We start from the raw sequence: 16,027 nt of genomic DNA on the forward strand, positions 1-16,027 counted from the left end.
GTCTTTTGTTGCAACGTCTGATCACCCTGTGACACATGAGGAAGTTGGTCATCTTCAGCTGCTGCTGCTTTGTTGGCAGACACGAAGTGATCTTAGAGTCTCATTTTCAGCTGGAGAAAATTATCACGTCAGGGAACAAGATGTGCCCACTACATATCAGCCTTTCTCGGCAATTATCTTGTTACATAGAGGAACCATATGATTCCATTGCCTATATAATGCACATTTGTCACAGAGATTGTTGCTTACGGCCACACCACCCTGAATATTCCCGACCTCATCTGATCTCGGAAGCCAAGCAGGTTTGGACCTGGTTAGTACTTGGATGGTAGACTGTCTGGGAATACCAGGTGCTGTAAGCTTTTTCTCTTCTCTGTACCACCTGCATGTCTTTTGTTGAAACGTCTGATCACCCTGTGACACATGAGGAAGTTGGTCATCTTCAGCTGCTGCTGTTTTGTTGGCAGACACAAAGTGATCTGAGAGTCTCAGTTTCAGCTGCAGAGAATAATCACATCAGGGAAGAAGATGTGCCCACTACAAGTTAGCCTTTCTCGGCAATTATCTGGTTACATAGAGGAACTGTATTATTCCAGTACCTATATAATGCACATTTGTCACAGACATTGTTGCTTACGGACACACCACCCTGAACATGCCCGACCTCGTCTGATCTTGGAAGCCAAGCAGGGTTGGGCCTTGTTAGTACTTGAATGGGAGACAGCTTGGGAATACCAGGTGCTGTAAGCTTTTTCTCTTCTCTCAACCACCTGCATGTCTTTTGTTGCAACGTCTGATCACCCTGTGACACATGAGGAAGTTGGTCATCTTCAGCTGCTGCTGCTTTGTTGGCAGACACAAAGTGATCTTAGAGTCTCATTTTCAGCTGGAGAAAATTATCACGTCAGGGAACAAGATGTGCCCACTACATATCAGCCTTTCTCGGCAATTATCTTGTTACATAGAAGAACCATATGATTCCATTGCCTATATAATGCACATTTGTCACAGAGATTGTTGCTTACGGCCAAACCACCCTGAATATGTCTGACCTCGTCTGCTCACAGAAGCCAAGGAGGGTTGGGCCTGGTTAGTACTTGCATGAGAGACCGCTTGGGAATACCAGGTGCTGTAAGCTTCTTCTCTTCTCTCTACCACCTGCATGTCTTTTGTTGCAACGTCTGATCACCCTGTGACACATGAGGAAGTTGGTCATCTTCAGCTGCTGCTGCTTTGTTGGCAGACACAAAGTGATCTGAGAGTCTCATTTTCAGCTGGAGAGAATTATCACGTCAGGGAAGAAGATGTGCCCACTACATATCAGCCTTTCTCGGCAATTATCTGGTTACATAGAGGAAGTGTATGATTCCATTGCCTATATAATGCACATTTGTCACAGAGATTGTTACTTACGGACAAACCACCCTGAATATGTCTGACCTTGTCTGATCTCGGAAGCCAAGGAGGGCTGGTTCTGGTTAGTACTTTGATGGGACACCGCTTGGGAATACCAGGTGCTGTAAGCTTTTTCTCTTCTCTCTACCACCTACATGTCTTTTGTTGCAATGTCTGATCGCCCTGTGACACATGAGGAAGTTGGTCATCTTCAGCTGCTGCTGCTTTGTTAGCAGACACGAAGTGATCTGAGAGTCTCAGTTTCAGCTGCAGAGAATAATCACATCAAGGAAGAAGATGTGCCCACAACAAGTTAGCCTTTCTCTGCAATTATCTGGTTACATAGAGGAACTGTATTATTCCAGTACCTATATAATGCACATTTTTCACAGACATTGTTACTTACGGCCACACCACCCTGAATATGCCCGACCTCGACTGATCTCGGAACCCAAGCAGGGTTGGGCCTGGTTAGTACTTGAATGGGAGACCCCTTGGGAATGCCAGGTGCTGTAAGCTTTTTCTCTTCTCTCTACCACCTGCATGTATTTTGTTGCAAGGTCTGATCGCCCTGTGACACATGAGGAAGTTGGTCATCTTCAGCTGCTGCTGCTTTGTTGGCAGACACGAAGTGATCTGAGAGTCTCATTTTCAGCTGGAGAGAATAATCACGTCAGGGAAGAAGATGTGTCCACTATTTATCAGCCTTTCTCTGCAATTATCTGGTTATATAGAGGAAACGTATGATTCCAGTACCTATATAATGCACATTTGTCACAAACATTGTTACTTACGGCCACACCACCCGGAATATGCCCAACCTCGTCTGATCTTGGAAGCCAAGCAGGGTTGGGCCTGGTTAGTACTTGGATGGGAGACCGCTTGGGAATACCAGGTGCTGTAAGCTTTTTCTCTTCTCTCAACCACCTGCATGTCTTTTGTTGCAACGTCTGATCACCCTGTGACACATGAGGAAGTTTGTCATCTTCAGCTGCTGCTGCTTTGTTGGCAGACACGAAGTGATCTTAGAGTCTCATTTTCAGCTGGAGAAAATTATCACGTCAGGGAACAAGATGTGCCCACTATATATCAGCCTTTTTCGGCAATTATCTTGTTACATAGAGGAACCATATGATTCCATTGTCTATATAATGCACATTTGTCACAGAGATTGTTGCTTACGGCCAAACCACCCTGAATATGTCTGACCTAGTTTGATCTCAGAAGCCAAGGAGGGTTGGGCCTGGTTAGTACTTTGATGAGAGACCGCTTGGGAATACCAGGTGCTGTAAGCTTTTTCTCTTCTCTCTACCACCTGCATGTCTTTTGTTGCAACGTCTGATCGCCCTGTGACACATGAGGAAGTTGGTCATCTTCAGCTGCTGCTGCTTTGTTGGCAGACATGAAGTGATCTGAGAGTCTCAGTTTCAGTTGCAGAGAATGATCACATCAGAGAAGATGATTTACCCGCTACACATCAGCTTTTCTCGGCAATTATCTGGTTGCATAGAGGAACCGTATGATTCCAGTACCTATATAATGCACATTTGTCAGAGACATTGCTGCTTACGGCCACACCACCCGGAACATGCCTGACCTAGTCTGATCTCGGAAGCCATGCAGGGTTGGGCCTGGTTAGTACTTGGATGGGAGACCACTTAGGGATACCAGGTGCTGTAAGCTTCTTCTCTACTCTCTACCACCTTCATGTCTTTTGTGGCAACGTCTGATCCTCCTGTGACACATGAGGAAGTTGGTAATCTTCAGCTGCTGCTGCTTCTTTGTTGGCAGACACGAAGTGATCTGAGAGTCTCAATTTCAGCTGCAGAGAATAATCACATCAGGGAAGAAGATGTGCCCAGTACACATCAGCCTTTCTCTGAAATTAACTGGTTGCATAGAGGAACCGTATGATTCCAGTACCTATATAATGCACATTTGTCAGAGACATTGTTGCTTACGGCCACACCACCCTGAACATGCCCGACCTCGTCTGATCTCGGAAGCCAAGGAGGGTTGGGCCTGGTTAGTACTTGGATGGAAGACCTCTTGGGAATACCAGGTGCTTTAAGCTTTTTCTCTTCTCTCTACCACCTGCATGTCTTTTGTTGCAACGTCTGATCACCCTATGACACATGAGGAAGTTGGTCATCTTCAGCAGCTGCTGCTGCTTTGTTGGCTGACACGAAGTGATCTGAGAGTCTCATTTTCAGTTGGAGAGAATAATCACGTCAGGGAAGAAGATGTGCCCACTATTTATCAGCCTTTCTCGGCAATTATCTGGTTATATAGAGGAAACGTATGATTCCAGTACCTATACAATTTACATTTGTCACAGACATTGTTGCTTACGGCCACACCACCCTGAATATGCCCGACCTTGTCTGATCTCGGAAGCCAAGCAGGGTTGTGCCTGGTTAGTACTTGGATGGGAGACCGCTTGGGATTATCAGGTGCTGTAAGCTTTTTCTCTTCTCTCAACCACCTGCATGTCTTTTGTTGCAACGTCTGATCACCCTGTGACACATGAGGAAGTTGGTCATCTTCATTTTCTGCTGCTTTGTTGGCAGACACGAAGTGATCTTAGAGTCTCAGTTTCAGCTGGAGAAAATTATCACGTCAGGGAACAAGATGTGCCCACTACATATCAGCCTTTCTTGGCAATTATATGGTTGCATAGAGGAACCGTATGATTCCAGTACCTATATAATGCACATTTGTCACAGACATTGTTACTTACGGCCACACAACCCTGAATATGCCCAACCTCGTCTGATCTTGGAAGCCAAGCAGGGTTGGTCCTGGTTAGTACTTGGATGGGAGACCGCTTGGGAATACCAGGTGCTGTAAGCTTTTTCTCTTCTCTCAACCACCTTCATGTCTTTTGTTGCAACGTCTGATCACCCTGTGACACATGAGGAAGTTGGTCATCTTCAGCTGCTGCTGCTTTGTTGGCAGACACGAAGTGATCTTAGAGTCTCATTTTCAGCTGGAGAAAATTATCACGTCAGGGAACAAGATGTGCCCACTATATATCAGCCTTTTTCGGCAATTATCTTGTTACATAGAGGAACCATATGATTCCATTGCCTATATAATGCACATTTGTCACAGAGATTGTTGCTTACGGCCAAACCACCCTGAATATGTCTGACCTCGTCTGATCTCAGAAGCCAAGGAGGGTTGGGCCTGGTTAGTACTTTGATGAGAGACCGCTTGGGAATACCAGGTGCTGTAAGCTTTTTCTCTTCTCTCTACCACCTGCATGTCTTTTGTTGCAACGTCTGATCGCCCTGTGACACATGAGGAAGTTGGTTATCTTCAGCTGCTGCTGCTTTGTTGGCAGACATGAAGTGATCTGAGAGTCTCAGTTTCAGTTGCAGAGAATGATCACATCAGAGAAGATGATTTACCCGCTACACATCAGCCTTTCTCGGCAATTATCTGGTTGCATAGAAGAACCGTATGATTCCAGTACCTATATAATGCACATTTGTCAGAGACATTGCTGCTTACGGCCACACCACCCGGAACATGCCTGACCTCGTCTGATCTCGGAAGCCAAGCAGGGTTGGGCCTGGTTAGTACTTGGATGGGAGACCACTTGGGAATACCATGTGCTTTAAGCTTCTTCTCTACTCTCTACCACCTTCATGTCTTTTGTGGCAACGTCTGATCCTCCTGTGACACATGAGGAAGTTGGTCATCTTCAGCTGCTGCTGCTTCTTTGTTGGCAGACACGAAGTGATCTGAGAGTCTCAATTTCAGCTGCAGAGAATAATCACATCAGGGAAGAAGATGTGCCCACTACAAGTCAGCCTTTCTCGGCAATTATCTGGTTACATAGAGGAACTGTATGATTCCAGTACCTATATAATGCACATTTGTCACAGATATTGTTGCTTACGGCCACACCACCCTGAATAAGCCTGATCTTGGAAGTCAAGCAGGTTTGGGCCTGGTTAGTACTTGAATGGGAGACAGCTTGGGAATACCAGGTGCTGTAAGCTTTTTCTCTTCTCTCAACCACCTGCATGTCTTTTGTTGCAACGTCTGACCACCCTGTGACACATGAGGAAGTTGGTCATCTTCAGCTGCTGCTGCTTTGTTGGCAGACATGAAGTGATCTGAGAGTCTCAGTTTCAGTTGCAGAGAATAATCACATCAGAGAAGATGATTTACCCGCTACACATCAGCCTTTCTCGGCAATTATCTGGTTGCATAGAGGAACCGTATGATTCCAGTACCTATATAATGCACATTTGTCAGAGACATTGCTGCTTACGGCCACACCACCCGGAACATGCCTGACCTCGTCTGATCTTGGAAGCCAAGCAGGGTTGGGCCTGGTTAGTACTTGGATGGGAGACCACTTGGGAATACCAGGTGCTGTAAGCTTCTTCTCTACTCTCTACCACCTTCATGTCTTATGTGGCAACGTCTGATCCTCCTGTGACACATGAGGAAGTTGGTCATCTTCAGCTGCTGCTGCTTCTTTGTTGGCAGACACGAAGTGATCTGAGAGTCTCAGTTTCAGCTGCAGAGAATAATCACATCAGGGAAGAAGATGTGCCCACTACAAGTCAGCCTTTCTCAGCAATTATCTGGTTACATAGAGGAAGTGTATTATTCCAGTACCTATATAATGCACATTTTTCACAGACATTGTTACTTACGGCCACACCACCCTGAATATGCCCGACCTCGACTGATCTCGGAACCCAAGCAGGGTTGGGCCTGGTTAGTACTTGAATGGGAGACCCCTTGGGAATGCCAGGTGCTGTAAGCTTTTTCTCTTCTCTCTACCACCTGCATGTATTTTGTTGCAAGGTCTGATCGCCCTGTGACACATGAGGAAGTTGGTCATCTTCAGCTGCTGCTGCTTTGTTGGCAGACACGAAGTGATCTGAGAGTCTCATTTTCAGCTGGAGAGAATAATCACGTCAGGGAAGAAGATGTGTCCACTATTTATCAGCCTTTCTCTGCAATTATCTGGTTATATAGAGGAAACGTATGATTCCAGTACCTATATAATGCACATTTGTCACAAACATTGTTACTTACGGCCACACCACCCGGAATATGCCCAACCTCGTCTGATCTTGGAAGCCAAGCAGGGTTGGGCCTGGTTAGTACTTGGATGGGAGACCGCTTGGGAATACCAGGTGCTGTAAGCTTTTTCTCTTCTCTCAACCACCTGCATGTCTTTTGTTGCAACGTCTGATCACCCTGTGACACATGAGGAAGTTTGTCATCTTCAGCTGCTGCTGCTTTGTTGGCAGACACGAAGTGATCTTAGAGTCTCATTTTCAGCTGGAGAAAATTATCACGTCAGGGAACAAGATGTGCCCACTATATATCAGCCTTTTTCGGCAATTATCTTGTTACATAGAGGAACCATATGATTCCATTGTCTATATAATGCACATTTGTCACAGAGATTGTTGCTTACGGCCAAACCACCCTGAATATGTCTGACCTAGTTTGATCTCAGAAGCCAAGGAGGGTTGGGCCTGGTTAGTACTTTGATGAGAGACCGCTTGGGAATACCAGGTGCTGTAAGCTTTTTCTCTTCTCTCTACCACCTGCATGTCTTTTGTTGCAACGTCTGATCGCCCTGTGACACATGAGGAAGTTGGTCATCTTCAGCTGCTGCTGCTTTGTTGGCAGACATGAAGTGATCTGAGAGTCTCAGTTTCAGTTGCAGAGAATGATCACATCAGAGAAGATGATTTACCCGCTACACATCAGCTTTTCTCGGCAATTATCTGGTTGCATAGAGGAACCGTATGATTCCAGTACCTATATAATGCACATTTGTCAGAGACATTGCTGCTTACGGCCACACCACCCGGAACATGCCTGACCTAGTCTGATCTCGGAAGCCATGCAGGGTTGGGCCTGGTTAGTACTTGGATGGGAGACCACTTAGGGATACCAGGTGCTGTAAGCTTCTTCTCTACTCTCTACCACCTTCATGTCTTTTGTGGCAACGTCTGATCCTCCTGTGACACATGAGGAAGTTGGTAATCTTCAGCTGCTGCTGCTTCTTTGTTGGCAGACACGAAGTGATCTGAGAGTCTCAATTTCAGCTGCAGAGAATAATCACATCAGGGAAGAAGATGTGCCCAGTACACATCAGCCTTTCTCTGAAATTAACTGGTTGCATAGAGGAACCGTATGATTCCAGTACCTATATAATGCACATTTGTCAGAGACATTGTTGCTTACGGCCACACCACCCTGAACATGCCCGACCTCGTCTGATCTCGGAAGCCAAGGAGGGTTGGGCCTGGTTAGTACTTGGATGGAAGACCTCTTGGGAATACCAGGTGCTTTAAGCTTTTTCTCTTCTCTCTACCACCTGCATGTCTTTTGTTGCAACGTCTGATCACCCTATGACACATGAGGAAGTTGGTCATCTTCAGCAGCTGCTGCTGCTTTGTTGGCTGACACGAAGTGATCTGAGAGTCTCATTTTCAGTTGGAGAGAATAATCACGTCAGGGAAGAAGATGTGCCCACTATTTATCAGCCTTTCTCGGCAATTATCTGGTTATATAGAGGAAACGTATGATTCCAGTACCTATACAATTTACATTTGTCACAGACATTGTTGCTTACGGCCACACCACCCTGAATATGCCCGACCTTGTCTGATCTCGGAAGCCAAGCAGGGTTGTGCCTGGTTAGTACTTGGATGGGAGACCGCTTGGGATTATCAGGTGCTGTAAGCTTTTTCTCTTCTCTCAACCACCTGCATGTCTTTTGTTGCAACGTCTGATCACCCTGTGACACATGAGGAAGTTGGTCATCTTCATTTTCTGCTGCTTTGTTGGCAGACACGAAGTGATCTTAGAGTCTCAGTTTCAGCTGGAGAAAATTATCACGTCAGGGAACAAGATGTGCCCACTACATATCAGCCTTTCTTGGCAATTATATGGTTGCATAGAGGAACCGTATGATTCCAGTACCTATATAATGCACATTTGTCACAGACATTGTTACTTACGGCCACACAACCCTGAATATGCCCAACCTCGTCTGATCTTGGAAGCCAAGCAGGGTTGGTCCTGGTTAGTACTTGGATGGGAGACCGCTTGGGAATACCAGGTGCTGTAAGCTTTTTCTCTTCTCTCAACCACCTTCATGTCTTTTGTTGCAACGTCTGATCACCCTGTGACACATGAGGAAGTTGGTCATCTTCAGCTGCTGCTGCTTTGTTGGCAGACACGAAGTGATCTTAGAGTCTCATTTTCAGCTGGAGAAAATTATCACGTCAGGGAACAAGATGTGCCCACTATATATCAGCCTTTTTCGGCAATTATCTTGTTACATAGAGGAACCATATGATTCCATTGCCTATATAATGCACATTTGTCACAGAGATTGTTGCTTACGGCCAAACCACCCTGAATATGTCTGACCTCGTCTGATCTCAGAAGCCAAGGAGGGTTGGGCCTGGTTAGTACTTTGATGAGAGACCGCTTGGGAATACCAGGTGCTGTAAGCTTTTTCTCTTCTCTCTACCACCTGCATGTCTTTTGTTGCAACGTCTGATCGCCCTGTGACACATGAGGAAGTTGGTTATCTTCAGCTGCTGCTGCTTTGTTGGCAGACATGAAGTGATCTGAGAGTCTCAGTTTCAGTTGCAGAGAATGATCACATCAGAGAAGATGATTTACCCGCTACACATCAGCCTTTCTCGGCAATTATCTGGTTGCATAGAAGAACCGTATGATTCCAGTACCTATATAATGCACATTTGTCAGAGACATTGCTGCTTACGGCCACACCACCCGGAACATGCCTGACCTCGTCTGATCTCGGAAGCCAAGCAGGGTTGGGCCTGGTTAGTACTTGGATGGGAGACCACTTGGGAATACCATGTGCTTTAAGCTTCTTCTCTACTCTCTACCACCTTCATGTCTTTTGTGGCAACGTCTGATCCTCCTGTGACACATGAGGAAGTTGGTCATCTTCAGCTGCTGCTGCTTCTTTGTTGGCAGACACGAAGTGATCTGAGAGTCTCAATTTCAGCTGCAGAGAATAATCACATCAGGGAAGAAGATGTGCCCACTACAAGTCAGCCTTTCTCGGCAATTATCTGGTTACATAGAGGAACTGTATGATTCCAGTACCTATATAATGCACATTTGTCACAGATATTGTTGCTTACGGCCACACCACCCTGAATAAGCCTGATCTTGGAAGTCAAGCAGGTTTGGGCCTGGTTAGTACTTGAATGGGAGACAGCTTGGGAATACCAGGTGCTGTAAGCTTTTTCTCTTCTCTCAACCACCTGCATGTCTTTTGTTGCAACGTCTGACCACCCTGTGACACATGAGGAAGTTGGTCATCTTCAGCTGCTGCTGCTTTGTTGGCAGACATGAAGTGATCTGAGAGTCTCAGTTTCAGTTGCAGAGAATAATCACATCAGAGAAGATGATTTACCCGCTACACATCAGCCTTTCTCGGCAATTATCTGGTTGCATAGAGGAACCGTATGATTCCAGTACCTATATAATGCACATTTGTCAGAGACATTGCTGCTTACGGCCACACCACCCGGAACATGCCTGACCTCGTCTGATCTTGGAAGCCAAGCAGGGTTGGGCCTGGTTAGTACTTGGATGGGAGACCACTTGGGAATACCAGGTGCTGTAAGCTTCTTCTCTACTCTCTACCACCTTCATGTCTTATGTGGCAACGTCTGATCCTCCTGTGACACATGAGGAAGTTGGTCATCTTCAGCTGCTGCTGCTTCTTTGTTGGCAGACACGAAGTGATCTGAGAGTCTCAGTTTCAGCTGCAGAGAATAATCACATCAGGGAAGAAGATGTGCCCACTACAAGTCAGCCTTTCTCAGCAATTATCTGGTTACATAGAGGAAGTGTATGATTCCAGTACCTATATAATGCACATTTGTCACAGATATTGTTGCTTACGGCCACACCACCCTGAATAAGCCCGACCTCGTCTGATCTTGGAAGTCAAGCAGGTTTGGGCCTGGTTAGTACTTGGATGGGAGACTGCTTGGGAATACCAGGTGCTGTAAGCTTTTTCTCTTCTCTCTACCACCTGCATGTCTTTTGTTGCAACGTCTGATCACCCTGTGACACATGAGGAAGTTGGTCATCTTCAGCTGCTGCTGCTTTGTTGGCAGACACAAAGTGATCTGAGAGTCTCATTTTCAGCTGCAGAGAATAATCACGTCAGGGAAGAAGATGTGCCCAGTACACATCAGCCTTTCTCGGAAATTAACTGGTTGCATAGAGGAACCGTATGATTCCAGTACCTATATAATGCACATTTGTCAGAGACATTGTTGCTTACGGCCACACCACCCTGAACATGCCCGACCTTGTCTGATCTCGGAAGCCAAGGAGGGTTGGTTCTGGTTAGTACTTGGATGGAAGACCTCTTGGGAATACCAGGTGCTTTAAGCTTTTTCTCTTCTCTCTACCACCTGCATGTCTTTTGTTGCAACGTCTGATCACCCTGTGACACATGAGGAAGTTGGTCATCTTCAGCTGCTGCTGCTTTGTTGGAAGACACGAAGTGATCTGAGAGTCTCAGTTTCAGCTGAAGAGAATAATCACGTCAGGGAAGAAGATGTGCCCACTACACATCAGCCTTTCTCAGCAATTATCTGGTTACATAGAGGAACCGTATGATTCCTGTACTAATATAATGCACTTTTGTCAGACACATTGTTGCTTACGGCCACACCACCCTGAACATACCCGCCCTCGTCTGATCTCGGAAGCCAAGCAGCGTTGAGCCTGCTTAGTACTTGGATGGGAGACTGCTTGGGAATACCAGGTGCTGTAATCGTTTTCTCTTCTCTCTACAACCTGCATGTCTTTTGTTGCAACATCTGATCACCCTGTGACACATGAGGAAGTTGGTCATCTTCAGCTGCTCCTGCTTTGTTGGCTGACACAAAGTGATCTGAGAGTCTCAGTTTCAGTTGCAGAGAATGATCACATCAGAGAAGATGATTTGCCCGCTACACATCAGCCTTTCTCGGCAATTATCTGGTTGCATAGAGGAACCGTATGATTCCAGTACCTATATAATGCACATTTTCAGAGACATTGTTGCTTACGGCCACACCACCCTGAATAAGCCAGACCTCGTCTGATCTCGGACACCAAGAAGGTTGTACCTGGTTAGTACTTGGATGGGAGACAGCTTGGGAATACCAGGTGCTGTAAGCTTTTTCTCTTCTCTCTACCACCTGCATGTCTTTTGTTGCAACGTCTGATCACCCTGTGACACGTGAAGAAGTTGGTCATCTTCAGCTGCTGCTGCTTTGTTGATAGACACAAGGTGATCTGAGAGTCTCAGTTTCAGCTGAAGAGAATAATCACATCAAGGAGGAAGATGAACCCACTACAAGTCAGCCTTTTTCGGCAATTATCTGGTTACACAGAGGAAGTGTATGATTCCAGTACCTATATAATGCACATTTGTCACCGATATAGTTGCTTACGGCCACACCACCCTGAATAAGCCCGACCTCGTCTGATCTCAGAAGCCAAGCAGGGTTGCGCCTGGTTAGTGCTTGAATAGTAGACCGCTTGGGAATACCAGGTGCCTTAAGCTTTTTATCTTCTCTCTACCACCTGCATGTCTTTTGTTGCAACGTCTGATCACCCTGTGACACATGAGGAAGTTGGTCATCTTCAGCTTCTGCTGCTTTGTTGGCAGACACGAAGTGATCTGAGAGTCTCAGTTTCAGCTGAAGAGAATGATCACATCAGAGAAGATGATATGCCCGCTACACATCAGCCTTTCTCGGCAATTATCTGGTTGCATAGAGGAACCGTATGATTCCAGTACCTATATAATGCACATTTGTCAGAGACATTGTTGCTTACGGCCACACCACCCTGAACATGCCCGACCTCGTCTGATCTCGGAAGCCAAGCAGGGTTGAGCCTGCTTAGTACTTGGATGGGAGACTGCTTGGGAATACCAGGTGCTGTAAGCTTCTTCTCTTCTCTCTACCACCTGCATGTCTTTTCTTGCAACGTCTGATCATCCTGTGACACATGAGGAAGTTGGTCATCTTCAGCAGCTGCTGCTTCTTTGTTGGCAGACACGAAGTGATCTGAGAGTCTCAGTTTCAGCTGCAGAGAATAATCACATCAGGGAAGAAGATGTGCCCACTACAAGTCAGCCTTTCTCTGCAATTATCTGGTTACATAGAAGAAGTGTATGATTCCAGTACCTATATAATGCACATTTGTCACAGCTATTGTTGCTTACGGCCGCACCACCCTGAATATGCCCGACCTCGTCTGATCTTGGAAGCCAAGGAGGGTTGGGCGTGGTTAGTACTTGGATGGAAGACCTCTTGGGAATACCAGGTGCTGTAAGCTTTTTCTCTTCTCTCTACCACCTGCATGTCTTTTGTTGCAACGTCTGATCACCCTGTGACACATGAGGAAGTTGGTCATCTTCAGCTGCTGCTGCTTTGTTGGCTGACACGAAGTGATCTGAGAGTCTCAGTTTCAGTTGCAGAGAATGATCACATCAGAGAAGATGATATGCCCGCTACACATCAGCCTTTCTCTGCAATTATCTGGGTGCATAGAGGAACCGTATGATTCCAGTACCTATATAATGCACATTTGTCAGAGACATTGTTGTTTACGGCCACACAACCCTGAACATGCCCGACCTCGTCTGATCTCGGAAGCCAAGCAGGGTTGGGCCTGGTTTGTACTTGGATGGAAGACCTCTTCGGAATACCAGGTGTTGTAAGCTTTTTCTCTTCTCTCTACCACCTGCATGTCTTTTGTTGCAATGTCTGATCACCCTGTGACACATGAGGAAGTTGGTCATCTTCAGCTTCTGCTGCTTTGTTGGCAGACACAAAGTGATCTGAGAGTCTCAGTTTCAGCTCGAGAGAATAATCACGTCAGGGAAGAAGATGTGCCCACTACTTATCAGCCTTTCTCGGCAATTATCTGGTTGCATAGAGGAACCGTATGATTCCAGTACCTATATAATGCACATTTGTCAGAGACATTGTTGCTTACGGCCACACCACCCTGAACATGCCCGACCTCGTCTGATCTCGGAAGCCAAGCAGGGTTGAGCCTGCTTAGTACTTGGATGGGAGACTACTTGGGAATACCAGGTGCTGTAAGCTTCTTCTCTTCTCTCTACCACCTGCATGTCTTTTGTTGCAACGTCTGATCATCCTGTGACACATGAGGAAGTTGGTCATCTTCAGCAGCTGCTGCTTCTTTGTTGTTAGACACGAAGTGATCTGAGAGTCTCAGTTTCAGCTGCAGAGAATAATCACATCAGGGAAGAAGATGTGCCCACTACAAGTCAGCCTTTCTCTGCAATTATCTGGTTACATAGAAGAAGTGTATGATTCCAGTACCTATATAATGCACATTTGTCACAGCTATTGTTGCTTACGGCCGCACCACCCTGAATATGCCCGACCTCGTCTGATCTTGGAAGCCAAGGAGGGTTGGGCCTGGTTAGTACTTGGATGGAAGACCTCTTGGGAATACCAGGTGCTGTAAGCTTTTTCTCTTCTCTCTACCACCTGCATGTCTTTTGTTGCAACGTCTGATCACCCTGTGACACATGAGGAAGTTGGTCATCTTCAGCTTCTGCTGCTTTGTTGGCAGACACGAAGTGATCTGAGAGTCTCAGTTTCAGCTGCAGAGAATGATCACATCAGGGAAGAAGATGTGCCCATAACAAGTGAGCCTTTCTCGGAAATTATCTGGTTACATAGAGGAAGTGTATGATTCCAGTACTTATATAATGCACATTTGTCACAGAAATTGTTCCTTACGGCCACACCACCCTGAATATGCCCGACCTCGTCTGATCTCGGAAGATAAGGAGGGTTGGGCCTGGTTAGTACTTCAATGGGAGACTGCTTGGGAATACCAGGTGCTGTAAGCGTTTTCTCTTCTCTCTACAACCTGCATGTCTTTTGTTGCAACGTCTGATCACCCTGTGACACATGAGGAAGTTGGTCATCTTCAGCTGCTGCTGCTTTGTTGGAAGACACGAAGTGATCTGAGAGTCTCAGTTTCAGCTGAAGAGAATAATCACGTCAGGGAAGAAGATGTGCCCACTACACATCAGCCTTTCTCAGCAATTATCTGGTTACATAGAGGAACCGTATGATTCCTGTACTTATATAATGCACATGTGTCACAGACATTGTTGCTTACGGCCACACCACCCTCAATATGCCTGACCTCGTCTGATCTCGGAAGCCAAGCAGGGTTGGTTCTGGTTAGTACTTGGGTGGGAGACCGCTTGAAAATACCATTTGCTGTAAGCTTTTTCTCTTCTCTCTACAACCTGCATGTCTTTTGTTGCAACGTCTGATCACCCTGTGACACGTGAAGAAGTTGGTCATCTTCAGCTGCTGCTGCTTTGTTGATAGACACAAGGTGATCTGAGAGTCTCAGTTTCAGCTGAAGAGAATAATCACATCAAGGAGGAAGATGAACCCACTACAAGTCAGCCTTTTTCGGCAATTATCTGGTTACACAGAGGAAGTGTATGATTCCAGTACCTATATAATGCACATTTGTCACCGATATAGTTGCTTACGGCCACACCACCCTGAATAAGCCCGACCTCGTCTGATCTCAGAAGCCAAGCAGGGTTGCGCCTGGTTAGTGCTTGAATAGTAGACCGCTTGGGAATACCAGGTGCCTTAAGCTTTTTATCTTCTCTCTACCACCTGCATGTCTTTTGTTGCAACGTCTGATCACCCTGTGACACATGAGGAAGTTGGTCATCTTCAGCTTCTGCTGCTTTGTTGGCAGACACGAAGTGATCTGAGAGTCTCAGTTTCAGCTGAAGAGAATGATCACATCAGAGAAGATGATATGCCCGCTACACATCAGCCTTTCTCGGCAATTATCTGGTTGCATAGAGGAACCGTATGATTCCAGTACCTATATAATGCACATTTGTCAGAGACATTGTTGCTTACGGCCACACCACCCTGAACATGCCCGACCTCGTCTGATCTCGGAAGCCAAGCAGGGTTGAGCCTGCTTAGTACTTGGATGGGAGACTGCTTGGGAATACCAGGTGCTGTAAGCTTCTTCTCTTCTCTCTACCACCTGCATGTCTTTTCTTGCAACGTCTGATCATCCTGTGACACATGAGGAAGTTGGTCATCTTCAGCAGCTGCTGCTTCTTTGTTGGCAGACACGAAGTGATCTGAGAGTCTCAGTTTCAGCTGCAGAGAATAATCACATCAGGGAAGAAGATGTGCCCACTACAAGTCAGCCTTTCTCTGCAATTATCTGGTTACATAGAAGAAGTGTATGATTCCAGTACCTATATAATGCACATTTGTCACAGCTATTGTTGCTTACGGCCGCACCACCCTGAATATGCCCGACCTCGTCTGATCTTGGAAGCCAAGGAGGGTTGGGCGTGGTTAGTACTTGGATGGAAGACCTCTTGGGAATACCAGGTGCTGTAAGCTTTTTCTCTTCTCTCTACCACCTGCATGTCTTTTGTTGCAACGTCTGATCACCCTGTGACACATGAGGAAGTTGGTCATCTTCAGCTGCTGCTGCTTTGTTGGCTGACACGAAGTGATCTGAGAGTCTCAGTTTC

At 46.2% G+C, this 16,027-nt stretch overlaps 2 non-coding genes and 37 pseudogenes across 2 annotated transcripts; all 39 read left to right on the top strand.

The window, feature by feature from the left end:
- Positions 1 to 243: 243 nt before the first annotated feature.
- LOC140302388 (5S ribosomal RNA) lies at positions 244 to 362 on the top strand (annotated as a pseudogene).
- A 269-nt stretch (positions 363 to 631) lies between these two features.
- On the top strand, positions 632 to 750 carry LOC140292820 (5S ribosomal RNA; annotated as a pseudogene).
- A 269-nt stretch (positions 751 to 1,019) lies between these two features.
- LOC140294466 (5S ribosomal RNA) lies at positions 1,020 to 1,138 on the top strand (annotated as a pseudogene).
- A 657-nt stretch (positions 1,139 to 1,795) lies between these two features.
- Positions 1,796 to 1,914, top strand: LOC140307731 (5S ribosomal RNA; annotated as a pseudogene).
- A 269-nt stretch (positions 1,915 to 2,183) lies between these two features.
- LOC140299002 (5S ribosomal RNA) lies at positions 2,184 to 2,302 on the top strand. The gene has a single exon (XR_011914592.1). It is a non-coding gene; the product is annotated as a 5S ribosomal RNA (ribosomal RNA).
- Positions 2,303 to 2,571: 269 nt separating this feature from the next.
- On the top strand, positions 2,572 to 2,690 carry LOC140291643 (5S ribosomal RNA; annotated as a pseudogene).
- A 269-nt stretch (positions 2,691 to 2,959) lies between these two features.
- Positions 2,960 to 3,078, top strand: LOC140294183 (5S ribosomal RNA; annotated as a pseudogene).
- A 272-nt stretch (positions 3,079 to 3,350) lies between these two features.
- On the top strand, positions 3,351 to 3,469 carry LOC140307128 (5S ribosomal RNA; annotated as a pseudogene).
- Positions 3,470 to 3,741: 272 nt separating this feature from the next.
- LOC140280232 (5S ribosomal RNA) lies at positions 3,742 to 3,860 on the top strand (annotated as a pseudogene).
- Positions 3,861 to 4,129: 269 nt separating this feature from the next.
- On the top strand, positions 4,130 to 4,248 carry LOC140316165 (5S ribosomal RNA; annotated as a pseudogene).
- Positions 4,249 to 4,517: 269 nt separating this feature from the next.
- LOC140267399 (5S ribosomal RNA) lies at positions 4,518 to 4,636 on the top strand (annotated as a pseudogene).
- A 269-nt stretch (positions 4,637 to 4,905) lies between these two features.
- On the top strand, positions 4,906 to 5,024 carry LOC140279723 (5S ribosomal RNA; annotated as a pseudogene).
- A 272-nt stretch (positions 5,025 to 5,296) lies between these two features.
- Positions 5,297 to 5,405, top strand: LOC140297235 (5S ribosomal RNA; annotated as a pseudogene).
- Positions 5,406 to 5,674: 269 nt separating this feature from the next.
- LOC140299507 (5S ribosomal RNA) lies at positions 5,675 to 5,793 on the top strand (annotated as a pseudogene).
- A 272-nt stretch (positions 5,794 to 6,065) lies between these two features.
- On the top strand, positions 6,066 to 6,184 carry LOC140307736 (5S ribosomal RNA; annotated as a pseudogene).
- A 269-nt stretch (positions 6,185 to 6,453) lies between these two features.
- LOC140299003 (5S ribosomal RNA) lies at positions 6,454 to 6,572 on the top strand. The gene has a single exon (XR_011914593.1). It is a non-coding gene; the product is annotated as a 5S ribosomal RNA (ribosomal RNA).
- Positions 6,573 to 6,841: 269 nt separating this feature from the next.
- On the top strand, positions 6,842 to 6,960 carry LOC140291644 (5S ribosomal RNA; annotated as a pseudogene).
- A 269-nt stretch (positions 6,961 to 7,229) lies between these two features.
- Positions 7,230 to 7,348, top strand: LOC140294184 (5S ribosomal RNA; annotated as a pseudogene).
- A 272-nt stretch (positions 7,349 to 7,620) lies between these two features.
- Positions 7,621 to 7,739, top strand: LOC140307133 (5S ribosomal RNA; annotated as a pseudogene).
- Positions 7,740 to 8,011: 272 nt separating this feature from the next.
- On the top strand, positions 8,012 to 8,130 carry LOC140280237 (5S ribosomal RNA; annotated as a pseudogene).
- Positions 8,131 to 8,399: 269 nt separating this feature from the next.
- LOC140316172 (5S ribosomal RNA) lies at positions 8,400 to 8,518 on the top strand (annotated as a pseudogene).
- Positions 8,519 to 8,787: 269 nt separating this feature from the next.
- On the top strand, positions 8,788 to 8,906 carry LOC140267413 (5S ribosomal RNA; annotated as a pseudogene).
- A 269-nt stretch (positions 8,907 to 9,175) lies between these two features.
- LOC140279727 (5S ribosomal RNA) lies at positions 9,176 to 9,294 on the top strand (annotated as a pseudogene).
- A 272-nt stretch (positions 9,295 to 9,566) lies between these two features.
- Positions 9,567 to 9,675, top strand: LOC140297236 (5S ribosomal RNA; annotated as a pseudogene).
- Positions 9,676 to 9,944: 269 nt separating this feature from the next.
- LOC140299509 (5S ribosomal RNA) lies at positions 9,945 to 10,063 on the top strand (annotated as a pseudogene).
- A 272-nt stretch (positions 10,064 to 10,335) lies between these two features.
- LOC140298302 (5S ribosomal RNA) lies at positions 10,336 to 10,454 on the top strand (annotated as a pseudogene).
- Positions 10,455 to 10,723: 269 nt separating this feature from the next.
- LOC140294656 (5S ribosomal RNA) lies at positions 10,724 to 10,842 on the top strand (annotated as a pseudogene).
- A 269-nt stretch (positions 10,843 to 11,111) lies between these two features.
- LOC140294713 (5S ribosomal RNA) lies at positions 11,112 to 11,230 on the top strand (annotated as a pseudogene).
- Positions 11,231 to 11,885: 655 nt separating this feature from the next.
- Positions 11,886 to 12,004, top strand: LOC140297175 (5S ribosomal RNA; annotated as a pseudogene).
- Positions 12,005 to 12,273: 269 nt separating this feature from the next.
- LOC140300448 (5S ribosomal RNA) lies at positions 12,274 to 12,392 on the top strand (annotated as a pseudogene).
- A 272-nt stretch (positions 12,393 to 12,664) lies between these two features.
- Positions 12,665 to 12,783, top strand: LOC140289490 (5S ribosomal RNA; annotated as a pseudogene).
- A 269-nt stretch (positions 12,784 to 13,052) lies between these two features.
- LOC140285091 (5S ribosomal RNA) lies at positions 13,053 to 13,171 on the top strand (annotated as a pseudogene).
- A 269-nt stretch (positions 13,172 to 13,440) lies between these two features.
- Positions 13,441 to 13,559, top strand: LOC140296886 (5S ribosomal RNA; annotated as a pseudogene).
- Positions 13,560 to 13,831: 272 nt separating this feature from the next.
- On the top strand, positions 13,832 to 13,950 carry LOC140311779 (5S ribosomal RNA; annotated as a pseudogene).
- Positions 13,951 to 14,219: 269 nt separating this feature from the next.
- On the top strand, positions 14,220 to 14,338 carry LOC140319364 (5S ribosomal RNA; annotated as a pseudogene).
- A 269-nt stretch (positions 14,339 to 14,607) lies between these two features.
- Positions 14,608 to 14,726, top strand: LOC140295436 (5S ribosomal RNA; annotated as a pseudogene).
- Positions 14,727 to 14,995: 269 nt separating this feature from the next.
- Positions 14,996 to 15,114, top strand: LOC140297177 (5S ribosomal RNA; annotated as a pseudogene).
- Positions 15,115 to 15,383: 269 nt separating this feature from the next.
- Positions 15,384 to 15,502, top strand: LOC140300459 (5S ribosomal RNA; annotated as a pseudogene).
- A 272-nt stretch (positions 15,503 to 15,774) lies between these two features.
- On the top strand, positions 15,775 to 15,893 carry LOC140289491 (5S ribosomal RNA; annotated as a pseudogene).
- Positions 15,894 to 16,027: the final 134 nt, after the last annotated feature.

Source organism: Leuresthes tenuis, unplaced genomic scaffold (genome assembly GCF_036924035.1).
Source record: "Leuresthes tenuis unplaced genomic scaffold, fLeuTen1.0.hap1 SCAF_1, whole genome shotgun sequence".
NCBI lineage: Eukaryota > Metazoa > Chordata > Actinopteri > Atheriniformes > Atherinopsidae > Leuresthes > Leuresthes tenuis.